This window comes from Pezoporus flaviventris, unplaced genomic scaffold (assembly GCF_033815535.1).
Source record: "Pezoporus flaviventris isolate CSIRO_AGI_PZ_B2104156 unplaced genomic scaffold, CSIRO_AGI_Pfla_v1 ptg000455l, whole genome shotgun sequence".
Classification (NCBI taxonomy): Eukaryota; Metazoa; Chordata; class Aves; order Psittaciformes; family Psittacidae; genus Pezoporus; species Pezoporus flaviventris.
Genome location: NW_026893002.1, coordinates 213,867 through 228,161, shown reverse-complemented (window position 1 = coordinate 228,161; position 14,295 = coordinate 213,867). Strand labels below are relative to the sequence as shown.

General features: G+C 52.1%; 1 protein-coding gene across 3 annotated transcripts in view; it reads right to left on the bottom strand.

The window, feature by feature from the left end:
- ATF7 (activating transcription factor 7) overlaps window positions 1–14,295 on the bottom strand; it is a 230,292-nt gene that overhangs the window by 23,200 nt on the left and 192,797 nt on the right. The window contains exon 2 of one of the 3 annotated variants that reach the window (XM_061443637.1): window positions 2,038–2,291. The exons of the other annotated variants lie outside the window; for them this stretch is intronic. The gene's annotated coding sequence lies outside the window, so the exon portion shown is untranslated. The remainder of the gene's footprint in view (window positions 1–2,037; window positions 2,292–14,295) is intronic. 3 annotated transcript variants of the gene reach the window in all.

Here is a 14,295-nt window from a genome sequence, read left to right as displayed (position 1 = left end):
GCTTTATTTAATAGGACACAACCCTTCCAGCTGGACCAACGCACCACCGCCGTTAGAGCAAGAGCCAGAGAAGAAACGCAGGAGGCCGACGCGCTTCGGCAGGCTGAGATTTTTTCCATGCCTTTAATAAGCACAACGGGAGGAACCAGGGCTTGCGAGGGGTTTTGCCTTGCTTTTTGCACAGCTTCCAACCGGCTCTGCTGCAGGAGGAGGGTCGAAGCCACCGCATCCAAGCCCACGGCCACGCCGAGCCCCGGCGCTCGCTGCCTCTTTCGGCAGCTCCAGCACAGCTATTTTTTAACCTTGACAGTCATTTGCAGAGCACATAAACACCCTGGGCCAGCCATGCAGCCAAGAGGTGGTTTTAATAGAGACCGGGTGTAGGCTACAACAGCACACGCTGTTCCACGGCTGCCTGGTTGTAAAGAGAAGACTTTACCGCACCGAAAGCACAAGCTGGGGTACGGAGCAGAACTGAAAGGGGCGAGGAGCCAAATCCGTCTCCATCAGGCTCATTGCACAGCTGAATTAATCAGCTGTCGTTAACACAGACGCTGCTCCAACCTTAAACCCAGCACGGTGGGTGTTAACTCTGGGCACGGACACCACGGAGCTGCCTGACATGGTTGAAACACCTGGAAAAGGGGGGGAAACGAAAGGAAAGGGCACGTGCCTGCAACTGCGGTGCGGGAGGGGAGTGAGCGCACCAAGAGCTCCAGTGTGGATGAACCGAGCTCAAAGTCACCCATTTTAAAAGGAGCCACAACAGGTTTGACTTCCAAAGTCCATCCGGTTGTGGTGATGCCCTAAAGCAATGATTGTGATGTGATCAGCCGGGGATGAGGGGATGGGGGGGGTCAGAGAGTCATGGAATGGTTTGGGAGGAAGGGATCTTAAAGCTCACCCAGTTCCAGCCCCTGCCACAGCCAGGGACCCCTTCCACTGGAGCAGGGTGCTCCAAGGCCCTGTCCAACCTGGCCTTGAACACTGCCAGGGATGGGGCAGCCAAAGCTTCTCTGGGCACCCTGTGTGTTGTGCACCCTCACAGGGAAGAGCTTCTGCCTAAGAGCTCATCTCAGTCTCCCCTCTGGCAGGTTAAAGCCATTCTCCTTGGCCTCTCCCTACAGGCCCCTGTCCAAAGCCCCTCTCCATGTTTCCTGTAGCCCCTTTAGGCCCTGGAGCTGCTCTAAGGTCTCCCCTTCAGGAGCCTTCTCTTCTCCAGGCTGAACCAGCCTGGTTCCAGAGCAGAGCTGCTCCAGCCCTCACAGCATCTTTGTGGCCTCACTCCAACAGCTCCACATCCCTCTTGTGTTGATGCCCCAGAGTTGGATGCAGGACTGCAGGGCTTTGCCTTGCTCTCCTGTCACCTCCATGGGCGAGGGGTACCCACCTCCTTCACTTTGGGGAACCTCCTGGTGGGAAAGACACGGGAGAGCAAGGCCAAGGCCATGGGGAGATGCTGGACCTCCTGCACTCATCCCAGCCCACCCAGCATCCGAGCAGCACGTCCCCGCGGCTCTTCCCGGCTGCGGCAGACCTGCTGCCTACGCCCCAGCCATCCATCTCACCGCTGACAGGGCTCAGATGGATTTCCAGACGCTTGGCAGGCTGGAGAGATATTCCCCGTTCGCTCAGCACAACGGCCGAGGTAACTAATGCGGGGTCACGGGTGCCCCGAAGGGCTGGGTGCCCAAAGGTTATAGCTGTTACTGCTGGTGAGTGATGTGACCCCCCAGTTCTCGCGCAGATCGGGGCTCCATCTCACCCATTTCCCATCTGAGCAATGACAACGATAATTCCCTCCCTTGCAGAGAGGCTGTAAGGATTAATTCACTAATGTGCATAAAGTGCCCAGATACTGGAGTGATTCATAGATTTTAAAGGCCGGGGGGACCATTACAATTATCTACCACGTGAATCCCCAAATGGGCCCGTTTCCACAGGAAAGGAGACGACGAGGAGGGAACGCCGCAAAGACTTGTTGGTTTGAAAGAATGCACCCAGGGCACAGCTCAAGTGTCGTATTTTTACACTTACAAGAGATGACACACACAGATTTTGGACCTGTTTCCTCTTGGAGCGTTCCCCCTATGGCAGGGCTCGCCAGGCCAGGTTTCAGAAGAGCTCAGAGCCCAGTTGCTCCCACCGAGTCTCTGGAAGCAGCCGAGGCACCGAGTCGGTGCAGCTCGAAGGTGGCCACGGCAGCTCCGGTTACTGAGCGCTTCTGGAAAGCTGGTTTCAGTGGCAGCATCCTTCTGCTAGAGGAGGGACGAGCCGACACCTCCGTGAGCCTGAACAGGATAAATGAGAGGAAGAGTGAAGGTTTACGAGCGATCAGCTCCAGAATAAAAAACCCCACATCATTTATGGCACGTAGAGCATTCAAAAGGGAGCTCTGCCGCTCCTCGAGCACAAAAGCCCTTTGCAGGAGGGGGAGAGGCTGCTGGTGGGCTGCGAGCTCAGCGCAGGCTTTACATTGAGAACGCCCCGGAGTCAAGGTCGTTTCACTCCAGCCTGTGCTTGGGGCGGGGGGGGGGGGGAAGAAATCAGAAAGAGGGATGAGAGGGAATTGTGCAGGAGCCGCAGCCACCGGCTCAGCGCCCGCAGCAGCGCTTGGCTCCGGCGCTGCCGCAGCGGGGCCGCTTCTTGCACTGCGGCAGGATGCTGCTCTGCAAAGTGTTTGGGCTTCCAGCACCCGGTGCCCTTCCCACAGGCAGCAGGAAAAGCTGATTTCTACTCACTCAGGTCCTGTGACTATCAGAGGGGCTGCAGGCAGCTCTAGGTGCAAGCAGCACATTTGTGCAATTCCCCCCCACACACACAAACTGCATCAAGATTAAACCTTGAGATGTCATTTTTGGCTCAGGCAACACCAGGGACCAATGTGGCTGTGCCTTTTTCTTTACAAACCTGCTTACATCCTATGACAAATTCACCTTCCTTTCCTTGATTTAAAAGGGCATAAAGGCAGCAGAAACTTCAGCCTGTTTACAGGCAGAACGAGGCGCTGGCATTGCAAAGCCACGTTCAAAGAGCCAAAAAGCGCTTTAACAAACGCTACTTTCGGGATGCACATTGTGCAAACCACAAGAATTTGGCTTTTTTTTTTTCTCCTTAGAGAGAACCATCTGCCTTTGGATGCTGTTTTTCTGAGGGGCTGGGTGTTTGGTTATCACAGATTGGTGCTGCACAGCAGCATCTTCTCTGTGTCACATCATCTGCCCTCTTAATGCAGGCGGCTCCATGTCGGGCTTCTCCCATCCTCTCCAGTGAGCCGAGGGGAGAGCAGCAGCAGGGTTAAGACGCCAAAGCATGACACAGGACACTCCAGTTTCCCTGAGCTCAGTGCCTGGGAGGTGACAGACAAGCTGTATTTTTTATAAGGCAGCAACAAGCAGAGGGAGAGGATATTTTATGGGCTGAGCATTCGGCTCCTACCAAATCACTGGCAATGAGTGCTGAGATGCAGAGGGTGCCCCCCAAAACTTCCCTGCAATTTAAACAGAGTTAAGCAGGTTCTGGAGCCCATCCCATCCCCATTCCTCCTTGGCCAGAAGGGCAGAGCATTTAACTCCGAGTAGGTAAATAATTTAATTTACATTTCTATAGCTCCCCATATCCCAGAGGGCTTCTCATACACATGCCCCTCCACTGAAATGCAGGTGTTTCAGCAGGGGGGAAGGCAGCAACCATCTGGCCTACAGCACACCATATAGCAGTGAGGAGGGAAGCCAAGGACACACGGGGCAAAGTCTTTAATAAACTCTAAGCTCAACTTTACTTCTTCTCTTTACGGTGATTTTAATAAAGTCCTATCTGGTAGACACCGTTTCTCCTTCAGCCCGAGCTGAGCATCGGCACGTCTGAGTGCAGGCAAAACCAAACACCATCCTTCTGGGGCAGCCAGCAGCCAACCTGCTTGGCCAGGAAGACATTTATCCCAGTGGGATTTAACCTGGGTTGGACACCGAGCGCTTTTCCCATCAAAGCCATCTCCAGCTACTGAGGAATTCCTCTGCAGTGCACCAAAGGACCATGAACCAACCTTCTCTCCTCTTTCAAGGGGCATATGTAGGCAAACAGCAGATGGCTGAGGTGGTTCATGGAGCACCCAGGGAGAAAGCAGCCCCTGATTTTGCCCTAAGTACACCTGGTCCCACAGACAAAGAGCCCTCAGTGCCTCAGAGGCACCGCTCCCTCAGGAATCACAGCCCAAACCCTAGGATTCAAACCTGAGCGGGGAAGATCAAGTTCCTAAATCTCAATGGGAGAGCAAGCAGGGTTTGCCAAGGCACCACTATCCTCCTGCAGTGCTCGAGCGATGCTCGAGGGGGATGGACACCTCGAGGAGCCAAGTGTGCTCCTCCTGAGCTCTCGGTGGGCAGCTCCATCGTGGCAGCAGCAGCAAGTCTCTGCAGCCAGACACAGAGCATGGATGCAAGGAGCTGCCCGAGGTCACACCGCGCCGGCAGCGCTCGCTTAGAGCCGTCACAATTACTTCCTTCCACACGGTGGAGCGGTTTTTAGGCTTGTTTGGAGGCAAGTGAAGGTTATTAAAACCCATGTATTAATTACTGCTGCCACATAAGTTAAGAGGAGAGGCACAGCGGTAATTAAGGGAGGTGAGTGAGGAGGTGGAGCTGCACAACGTCAGCGACTCCACAGCTTGTGCCGATGGATTCGCGCCGGCCCCATGGGAACCCCCAGATCGCTCCAATGTGGATGTGAATCATTATTACATCCCCAACTCGAATCCCAGCAGCAGCAGCGCAGGTTTGCAGTGTGACCTTGGGCAAGCCATCAATTCTTCCCCTACCTACCAGACAGAGCAAATAAAAGGGGGGGGGGGGAGGAAGGCACAATCCTTCATGAGGGCGTTAGGGAAGAGGGAGCCGACTGCACACGCAAGTACCAGGAGCCATGTGAGAAGCACTGCAGGAAAATAAAGAATATATATTAACAAAGGCAATTACAGCTGCGTTGCCCTGAGAGTATTTCAAGTGTGGGAGCTCAGTGATTCATTAGGAGCCCAGCGTCTCTTCCCATCACAGGAGCTGAGGGATAGAGCCTAAGGAAAGCGGGCAGAGGCATGGGAGCTGGGGCTAAGGGAAATTCCTGCCCTGCCCTACTGCTCAGCTGGGGCTGAGCTGGGCTAGGAAGTTGTGTGGCATTGAGGGAGGAAAAGGGTGAATTATGCAGCTGGGTTATTCACAAGGGTGATGCAGAGCAAGGATCCTGAGCCCCTGGGGTGGTGGTAGAGAAGGAAGGGGGAAAAAGAGGGGAAACCAAACAAAGAATTCCCCCCAAAGGCTTCAGATCTACCACAGAAACCCAATCTGGGCTCCTGCCTCCCCCTGTGTGGCTCTGCTGTTTACCAAATGAGTCACTCTTCCTGCCTCCAACACTCCACAGCTCCTGAATGAAGAATGTGGGAGCGAAAACCCTCCTTCTCTGCAAACAGCCTCGGCCCCGCACGCGGCTGCGTGCGAGGGGATTCAGAGTGCAAAGAGCAGCAGAACAGGAGCCTCCTTCCCCGCATACCCTGAGAAACAAGAACGTACCGTGTAAAACTCATTCAACCCCAACCTGGAGTGGATGGATTTGCCTGCAGGGCTGTGGGTTTGTGCTGGGGGAGGCTGCACCGGGATCTTAAACCGCCTCTGGATGGTGGCCAAGCCTGTCAGTGCCGCACGGGCGAGGAGAGGCTTTGGCAGCTCCATGGTACGGGCTATTCCCGCTCCCCTGCTCCCTGCCAAGTCATGGAAGCAGCCTGGGGATGCTGCCCCAGTGCTATCAGTGAGCTTGGAAATGGAGGTACAGGGCAGCGGAGGGGCTGGAGCCAGCAGGACTGAGCCTAAAGCAGGATCTGGATCTCGCTTGGATCTTAGGCACCCAACGCAGCTCTGCGGGAGCAAGGGTGTGTGGTTGGGCCCTCAAGCAGCACGGCAGAGCTGCAGGGAGCTGCTGTGCCCATGCATGGGATGGTGACGTCTCCCTTTCCATCCTTACCCCAGGAAGAGAAAGCAGTGCTGGGAAAGCAGGATTCCAGCAGTGGATTCTGCTCCAAACAGCCTCAACTCCAATCCAAGCCCCTTATGGTCGTTCCCAAAGCTAATTCTCAAGGGTTAAGGAGAAGGGAGGTTAAATTTGGTCTCATCTGAGAGGTTTGGGGGTTCTCCGCTCAGAAGATGCCTGCATCAGGCTAACAGGATCCTCTCGCTGCTGCACTATTGTTTCAGGGCTAGGAGAAAGCTGATCCTAGAGGAAAAGTTAGCTCCAATGGGAAATAGCTCTCATTGTGCCACTGCTTGGAAGCTCTCATTGTGCTGAAGCTTGGAAGAGCCTCCGTGACTCAGCCTTGACCTCTGAACACCACTACAATTAGGAGAAGGATGCCACGGTCCCCATTCAGGTTTTTAAGGCACTGGAAGGTTGATTTCCTTCAATTCATTCGTGATATTGGGTATGTGCCCACCCATTCATGGTGTGTGAGGCTCCAGCACCTGAAAACAGGGGTGGGTTTTGCAGGCCTGAGCTTGCACCTCTCCAACAGCATGTCTGGTGAGAGCAGCATGTCAAATGAAGATAGAATTCAAGTGCTTTGGGGGTTTTCCCCCCTTTAAGGGTGGCATTTCTTAGTGGGAAAGAACATGCTCTAAGGAAGTGTAGACCCACATAACTGACTTAGCCATAGAATCATGGAATGGTTTGGGATGAAGGGACCTTAAAGCTCATCCAGTTCCAACCCCTGCCACGGGCAGGGACACCTTCCCCTAGAGCAGGTTGCTCTGTCTGCAGTGAGAGGTACAAGCGCTCAGTGGGGATGGCTTTGGCCAGCTCCTGTCTCCACATCTATCCCAGCACAAGATGTGAAATGAGAAACTGAGGAATCCACCAAACCCCTGCAGTGACTCCCAGCAGGCCAAAGCCATTCCTGCCCTCTCATCCCTTCCCATCCACCCTTATTCACTGAGCTCCACAGCTTACCCTAAGGCACAATTCCCATTCTCTGCCTCCCTTCACCTTCTTGATTCCAAGCAGCCCTTAAAGCACAACCAGCTTCCCACAACGATCTCCCCAGGGCCGTGCATCCTTCCTTTGTGCATCCCCACATGGTGCTTTTGGCCAATGCACAGAGCTCCTTCCCTCTTTTTTTCTGCCCCTGCTTCCCAGATACAGACACAAACCCCAGCCCTGTCTTTTATAAGGCCCATGATAAGTTGTCAGGTGTCAGCTCAGCACCATAATTAAGCTTTTAAAAGCAGATAGGCAGCAAAAAAAAAAAAAAAAACCTTCAATTCCTGACGCTTGACACTTTTTGCCTCTTGGAAGAGCCACCTGGTTTATCGTAACAGGTAGATTTATGGGCATATTAACGCGGCGCTGCTGCTCCCACCCTGATGAGGTTCTCAGTGACCCTCTTCTCGCTCAGGATTTATGGCTTTCTGTTGCAGAGGGCTCTAACTCCAAGCTCTTTGCCTGCCTCCAGCCTCCAGCAGGAGCATCTCCCGCACTCAGGCTCTGGAGCCTGTTTTTCCCACCCCACATCAGCTGCAATCATTAGGCAACAGCCCCGACTTTCAAACGGTGCCAGGTTTGCCCCAGCAAGTCACGTCAGGCTCATGGGGAATCACAGAATCACAGGCCTGTTTGCCTGGGAAGAGACCTTAAAGCTTATCTAGTTCATCATTATATGAACACAGAGGCGAGATTTAGATTAGATATCTAGAATCACGGAATGGTTTGGAAGGGACCTTAAAGCTCCTCCAGTTCCAGCCCTCTGCCACGGGCAGGGACACCACACGCTAGAGCAGCTTGCTCCAGGCCCTGTCCAACCTGGCCTTCAACACCACCAGGGATGGATGGGGCAGGCACAGCTTCCCTATTGAATCCATCCCAGGGTCCCACCATCCTCATAGTGAAGTCCTGCTCTTCTCCCATTCACTTCCACACATCTCACAACCCCTGTGATGACAGAGCTCACAAACAGGGCCATCTACACCGCAGGATTACATCCAGGAGCCCATGAACCCACTCCCAGCTCTCCAGACCCAGTCAAATCCCCAGCAAAAGCCTTTCTGTGCCTGGAGTGAGCTCCCAGCTGCGATTCACACCAGCTCAAGGCTCTCACTCACTTCTAACTGCCTCCTGTATATACCCTTTTAACACCCCTTTCCACCTGCAGCCCTTAATAAAGTGGATAAACCCTTAAAGTGCAAGCAAAATGAAGAGGAGATAGAAGCAATGTAACGCAAGCAGCTTTGCCATCAGCTTTTCCCCACCGTGTTTGATCTACAGCCTCGCAGGCAGAGATCCCCCTCCCCGCTGCGGTGCCAACGGGCTGATGATTCAGCGATGTGGAAATACACAGCTGAGGTCACCAAAAACCACTGGATTCGCATCTTTTGGGCCCTTCCCATTTTGCTGCCCCCCATTCCAGGCTCAAAGGCATAAAATTTCACATGCAGGCAAAGCAAAAGGCATTGAAATTCTCTTCTAAAGCTCACAGACGGCTGGAGGTTTATAGCAAGCAGCACATAAGCCTCTTAAAAAGGAGCCCAGCTACCCCAGCAAGCACAAAGTGGGTTTAATACCAAAAACGTGTGCAGGAAACACCTCCCCTGGCCTCAGGAACAAAAGCCTGCATTAAGACCCCCGTGAGGAGGTGAATTAGCAGCTTCTTCTAAGGGCAGAAGCCAGAACGAAGACGTCAAAGTGATGCTGCGCCATGAGGAGCTCACGCTGTATCCTCAGCGTTGGCCCTGCAGATGTCTGGGGTAGCAGAAGCAGTGGGGAAGGTGGAAGCATAAAGCAACTATAGCAACAAGCCAGCAAGACACACACAAGCAAGGCAGCAGAGGCATGCTCTGCTCTTTAAAGCTTAGATGGCTTTAAATCCAGTCCTTGCAATATCTATTCTTATAACTGAGTTTTACTGCAGCTGAAGCTCTCGTCTCCCTGTCTGAAGCCACACTAAGGGGCTTTAAGCAGATAAACAGAAGTGATGCTTTGAATTGCTGTCAGCTATTCAACTGACCCCCACATGAAGTCCCCCTTTCTGCCTAACTGCTACGCAAGATGCATTTCCCATCTACCAACAACCCAGACTAGTTCAGCATCCCCCAAATCTCTGCCCTGCCGTGCTCAGCCTTCTGCAAGAACTTCCCTTGATGGACCGGTTTCATTTGCAGCCTTTAGTGCTGAGATGAATTGACAGCTTGTTTTGCAACGCTGCAGAACTCTCCCACCCCATCCCCTCTACACACACACAGCTCTTTATTGTCTACATGTTTACTCTCAGGGGGAATGTGAGGACTTTAATGGTTTTATTGTTTTAATCCAGCATATATAAAAGAAATTATTTGAGGAAAACAGCTGCTCCAAGTGCTTGGAAGTGGTGGAGCTGTTTCTCTGCTCCCAGCATTAAGCAGGTGTTAACTAAACACGATGCTCCTCCTCAGATGTATTACGGCAGGAGATTTGTAGGGCTGGTACCAAGAGCTCAGCCCTTTCCTCTCCCACCCAGGCCCTGCTTTAGCCTCAATTCCTCCAGCCCAGCTCCACTCACACAAGGGTGGCAACGAACAAGTCCCTGCTTGCTGCTTCCTGTACACAAAAGGACTGCTGCAGACCACCCCTGTGCCGCCTGCTTTACACACAGAGAAGGAAAAGCCCCCAAAGTGGGGGTTTATTCTCTTTTTGACATGCAAACACCAGCCCTTTGTGTGGCTACAGCATCACAACCCCCGCGGCGGCAGGATAACGCGGTGGCTGCCTGGCGAATCAACCCTTCTCAATATATATATAAAATCCATAAATAAATGTATTTATTGTGAGCTTTTACACCTCAGCCCAAGAGCTGACTCTTTAAGGAAGGTTCTCCTGCAAAGCAGCAACCACGGAGGGAAATGTCAGTCCAAACCCCCCCTCCAAAATGCTTCAAAAAGGCACCATTAGACCCCCCTCTATGAGCAGCCCCGCTTTGGAGCTCAGCTCTCACGTGAAATCTCTACAAAGGACTTGACATTTCAGGTTAAAGGGGGTTTTTCCACCCTGCTCTTCAGCAATGAGATGCTCAGGGGGGTGTTTTCTCCCTACCCCGTGTATAAGGACACAGCATCTCCCGTTTGCCCGCGCTTTGGCAGCATCGCGGCGGCCGGGAAGAGCCGCATGGACCGCCCGCCCGCTGCCGCAGAGGGGCGGAGCGGCCTCTTTCCAGCCAACAAAGCCCGTTCCCATCCCAGCGAGAGCATCCTTGGGACAAAAAGAGAGGATTTGAGCTGCCTTTCCAACGGGCAAGAGCCGGCTCTGCCCGCCCCCCGGTGCCCCTGCAAAGCTCGGTTGTGTCCTTCTGGGATGCGAGGGTGGAACACGGGAAGTGGGCTCAGGAAACGAGAAACCCACTGCTTATTTAGATAGTGAAATAAACCCAGGTCATGGTGCTGGTTACTAACATCTACCTCCATGCAGCGGCTCAGCAGCAGGAGGAAAACACTCCTGTCCCTTCTCCTTGCAACCTAAAGCATCCCCCTTCAGCATCGCTTTTGCTGGGAAGGAGATGGAAGCCTCAGGAAGGGTCCCCATACTTGCTTTTTTAATCCTTACACAGCCACTTGATTGGATTTTGTGCAAGAACCTAATAGAAAATGCTGACAACTCCTGCACCTCTTTGAAAACCAAGTGTACCCATGATAGTGAGAGACATCCCTGTCCGTGGCAGGGGTTGGAAACGGATGATCTTAAGGTCTTTTCCAACCCAAAGCATTCTGTGATTCTCTGGCACGGCGTTAAAGCTCCTTGCTGCAGCCATGCTTGGGGAGTAACTCATGCAGTACCACACAAAGCTGACAGGTAGCAAATGAGGCTTTGAATGACAAATAAAACCCCCACAAAACCAAACAGCCTTGTGTTTAAAAGACTGCTTTTAAATAAGGAAATATTTTACTGGCCAAGAAAGCAAATCAGAGCTCAAAAGAGGAAGAAAAGCCCATTCCTGAGCGTAAGGCAGGTTTCGATTGTATCTTAAGATCTTCTCCCCCAACCAGCCCTCCTCCCTCTACCACCTCCAAACCCAGTGCCCTGCTCTCATCTGCTTGATGAGGGATGGTTCCTGCCCTCCGGTATGGATGCATCAGGATCAGCTCACACGAGGTTTAACTCCCAAGCTACAGCCAGCGTGGTGGTGCCAGCTATGGGAGAATGCAGTCACCGACAGCCTTCTGCTCCTGTTAAGCTCAGGACCACAAGCAAGCTTTGAGATCAGTCTAACTGCAAGTTAATAAAAGCCTGGCTTAATTTATGGCTCTGTGCTAGCAGCACACGCAGTCTGCATTACTGATACTGATATAGAGCAAGAGCTGTAGATAAGGGCTGAGATGAGTTCGGTCCCTGCAGAAACTGTGATGGGGGAACTCCCTTAAAGCAAAAAGAGAAGGAACCATCCCCTGTGAGTGCACGGGTTCATTTGGGGGTATATTTGCAGCCCTGGTCATGTTCCCAGGAAAGGGGAAACCCTCATTGTGAATAACTTATTCCTAATAGCGGAGAGGGACTTTTAATAAGGGCACACAGTGATAGGACAAGAGGGAACGGCTTTAAACTGAAAAGGGGGAGATTGAGATTAGATACATGGAAGAAATTCTTTACTATGATGGTAGTGGGACATTGGAATGGGTTGCCCAGAGAAGCTGTGGATGTCCCATCCCGGGCAGTGTTCAAGGCCAGGTTGGAGCTACCTGCTCTAGTGGAAGGTGTCCCTGCCCATGGCAGGGGCTTGGAACTGGAGGAGCTTTAAGGTCCCTTCAACCCAAAGCATTTCATGATTTTAACATCTAATCTCCTTTATATGCTCATATTCATATAATATGTTCATATTCATATAATATGTTCATATTCATATAAATATATATGTAGATACACATATGAGACTATATAAGAACATATCCTAGTGTGCACTCTCTCCCTAAATACACATTTATAGCTGCTGAGTCTGCAAGCCACCCATCAAAGAGCAGATGGTTTAACAGCCCAGCTTTCCCTGGAAATCAGGCTCGATGCTCCTCAGCGCCCTTCCTCCAAAACAAGGAAGGTTAAAGGCAGTTTTTAAGCAGCTCTGAAGAGAACAGGGTCTGCTGCTCTGCGGGCAGGATGGGTCCCTTCACCCAGGACCCCCCCAACACCCTTTCCCCAGCACTGCAGCTCGGCAGGAGATGCGTTTCTGCTGTGATTTGTGAGCGCTTGAAGAATCCTTTGGGACTACAGAGGGGCTCCAAAAGGGCAATTAGATCCATTACTGGCTCTTCTATTGCCCCATGAAATAGGTTTACTAGTTGTGTGCCGCCTCATATACTCCAGTTTTATGCCAAAATGAACAAGGATGCTAATGAACGACTGCAGAGCACGCGGATGCGGCGGCCGGCGCGCACGGAGCATCCTCCGATCGCATCTTCTCTGACAGGCCCTGCATTAATGCTGCTTCCTGCAGATTTGAAGGTGTTATTCAGGCATTCTGCAGCCTTGGCACAGCATGCCTTAGATGATAAAGGAGGGGAAACAATGCAGCCGTTTCGTCAAATCCAAAGGTGCTATTTCTTCATTTCCATTGCTGCAGCAGCCAATCTGGCTCACAAATCCTAAGGGGGGCTTGGTCTAGAGCAGCCCTGGGGCAGGAATGTAAAGGCCATCACCAAACCTCATTGTACCTCCAGAGCAGGAAGCCAAAGTCACAGCCCAGATGCTCCAAAGAAAATCCAAACTAAAAGGGAACTAACACGAGTTGAAGTTACTGATCTCTACACTTTACACCAGTTTGAGCTCGAAGCAGTTACTTCACACACACAAACCCCACAGATCCATTTCGACCACCAAACCTGGAAGGTTCTCATCAAACACACAGCAGAGCCTTCTCAAGCACGTCCAGAGACCTTTTGCCAGTCAAATCCTAGTGCTGCACATGCAGTGCACACGGGAGGATGACACTGGAACAGCCTGAAATGCATGGAATAACCATACCTGGGTAAATCTTGCTCTTTAAACCAGAATGGCCTTAGGGGTGGATGTCCCAGCTTGTGGCTGGGACCCTGCCAGAAGGGAAAAGCTGCTTTCATACCCCCAGCCCTTCACATGTGGCTGCAGAAGGGTGAGGAAGAAGAGGAGCACTCAATCATTAAGGTGAAGATGTCAGGGGTTTCTGCATCCTGCTCTCAGCATCCCATACCAAAGGCTGCCCAAGGAAGGCATCAGGCAGCAGGGTTAAAGCTTATTCACCCGTCAGGAAGAAGAGAGCAAGAAATCCAGCAGGAACGGAGAGGACACTGTTCCCAGTTCCACTTCCATGTGCCACAGCAGGAACAGGGTGTTGCAACAACCCTGCCTCTACGCTGCAGCAACCAAGGGGTATTTTTAAACATGGGGAGGGAGTGGAAGGCAAGGCAGTGAAACAGAGGAATCAGCAGCGCAAGCAAGGGGCAGGGATGAAAACCAAGCCCCACGCTGGGGGGGGGGGGGGGGTGACAACTGCTCAGCATCATCCTGCCCCATGGCACGAGGCCATCGCCTGGCATCGGGAATTGCGACAGCGAGAAGCCTGTGGGAAGCCCTTGCGAAAGAGAAGCCTCTTCCTTTACTCCTGCGAGGAAGCAGCTCCCAAGTTCCTTATGGCTGCTGGTTTCCAGCTTTCCAAAGTGCCCTCAGTGTGCATGGAGGACACCAAAGCAGCCATCAGGCTAAACACACAGCTCCTACTGAGCACCTCAGCAGCCAGAGGGGATGAAAACGGGTTTTCCTATGAGGAATGAACCCACTGAGGGTTTCATGTTAGCAGGAGCTGAGCTTTGGCAGAGCCTCACGTGGCTGCTCCCTCCCGGAGCCATGGGATTGGAGCAGGGGTCCAGCGAGTCCTTTTGGCATCCAGGCTCTTATTTAGGAAAGGGGAATCTGGAATGTTGTCCAGAGCCATTTCCATCTGACAGACAAGTGTCTGTGTGGGTTCAGCGCTCACACACGTGCTCCAAATGCAAAGCAGAGCTGGCACGCTCTGAAGTGGCAATGAATCCCAGGCAGTGGAATGATAAAGATTTTTAACTTACAGGAAATGCTGCTATTAAATAATATTTAAGTCTTAATTATATTTTAAAACAGCCATTTTGGAAAAAAAAAGAACTTCTATGACAGTGCTTTTGTAGTTAAAGGTCTGTCAACATTTCCATTTTAAACCTTCATTTCGAGGGGCTTTATAATTTGGCCATAAAAATTCATTCCAGGCTGGAACTTGGCATAGAGGGGCTCAGCCCAGGA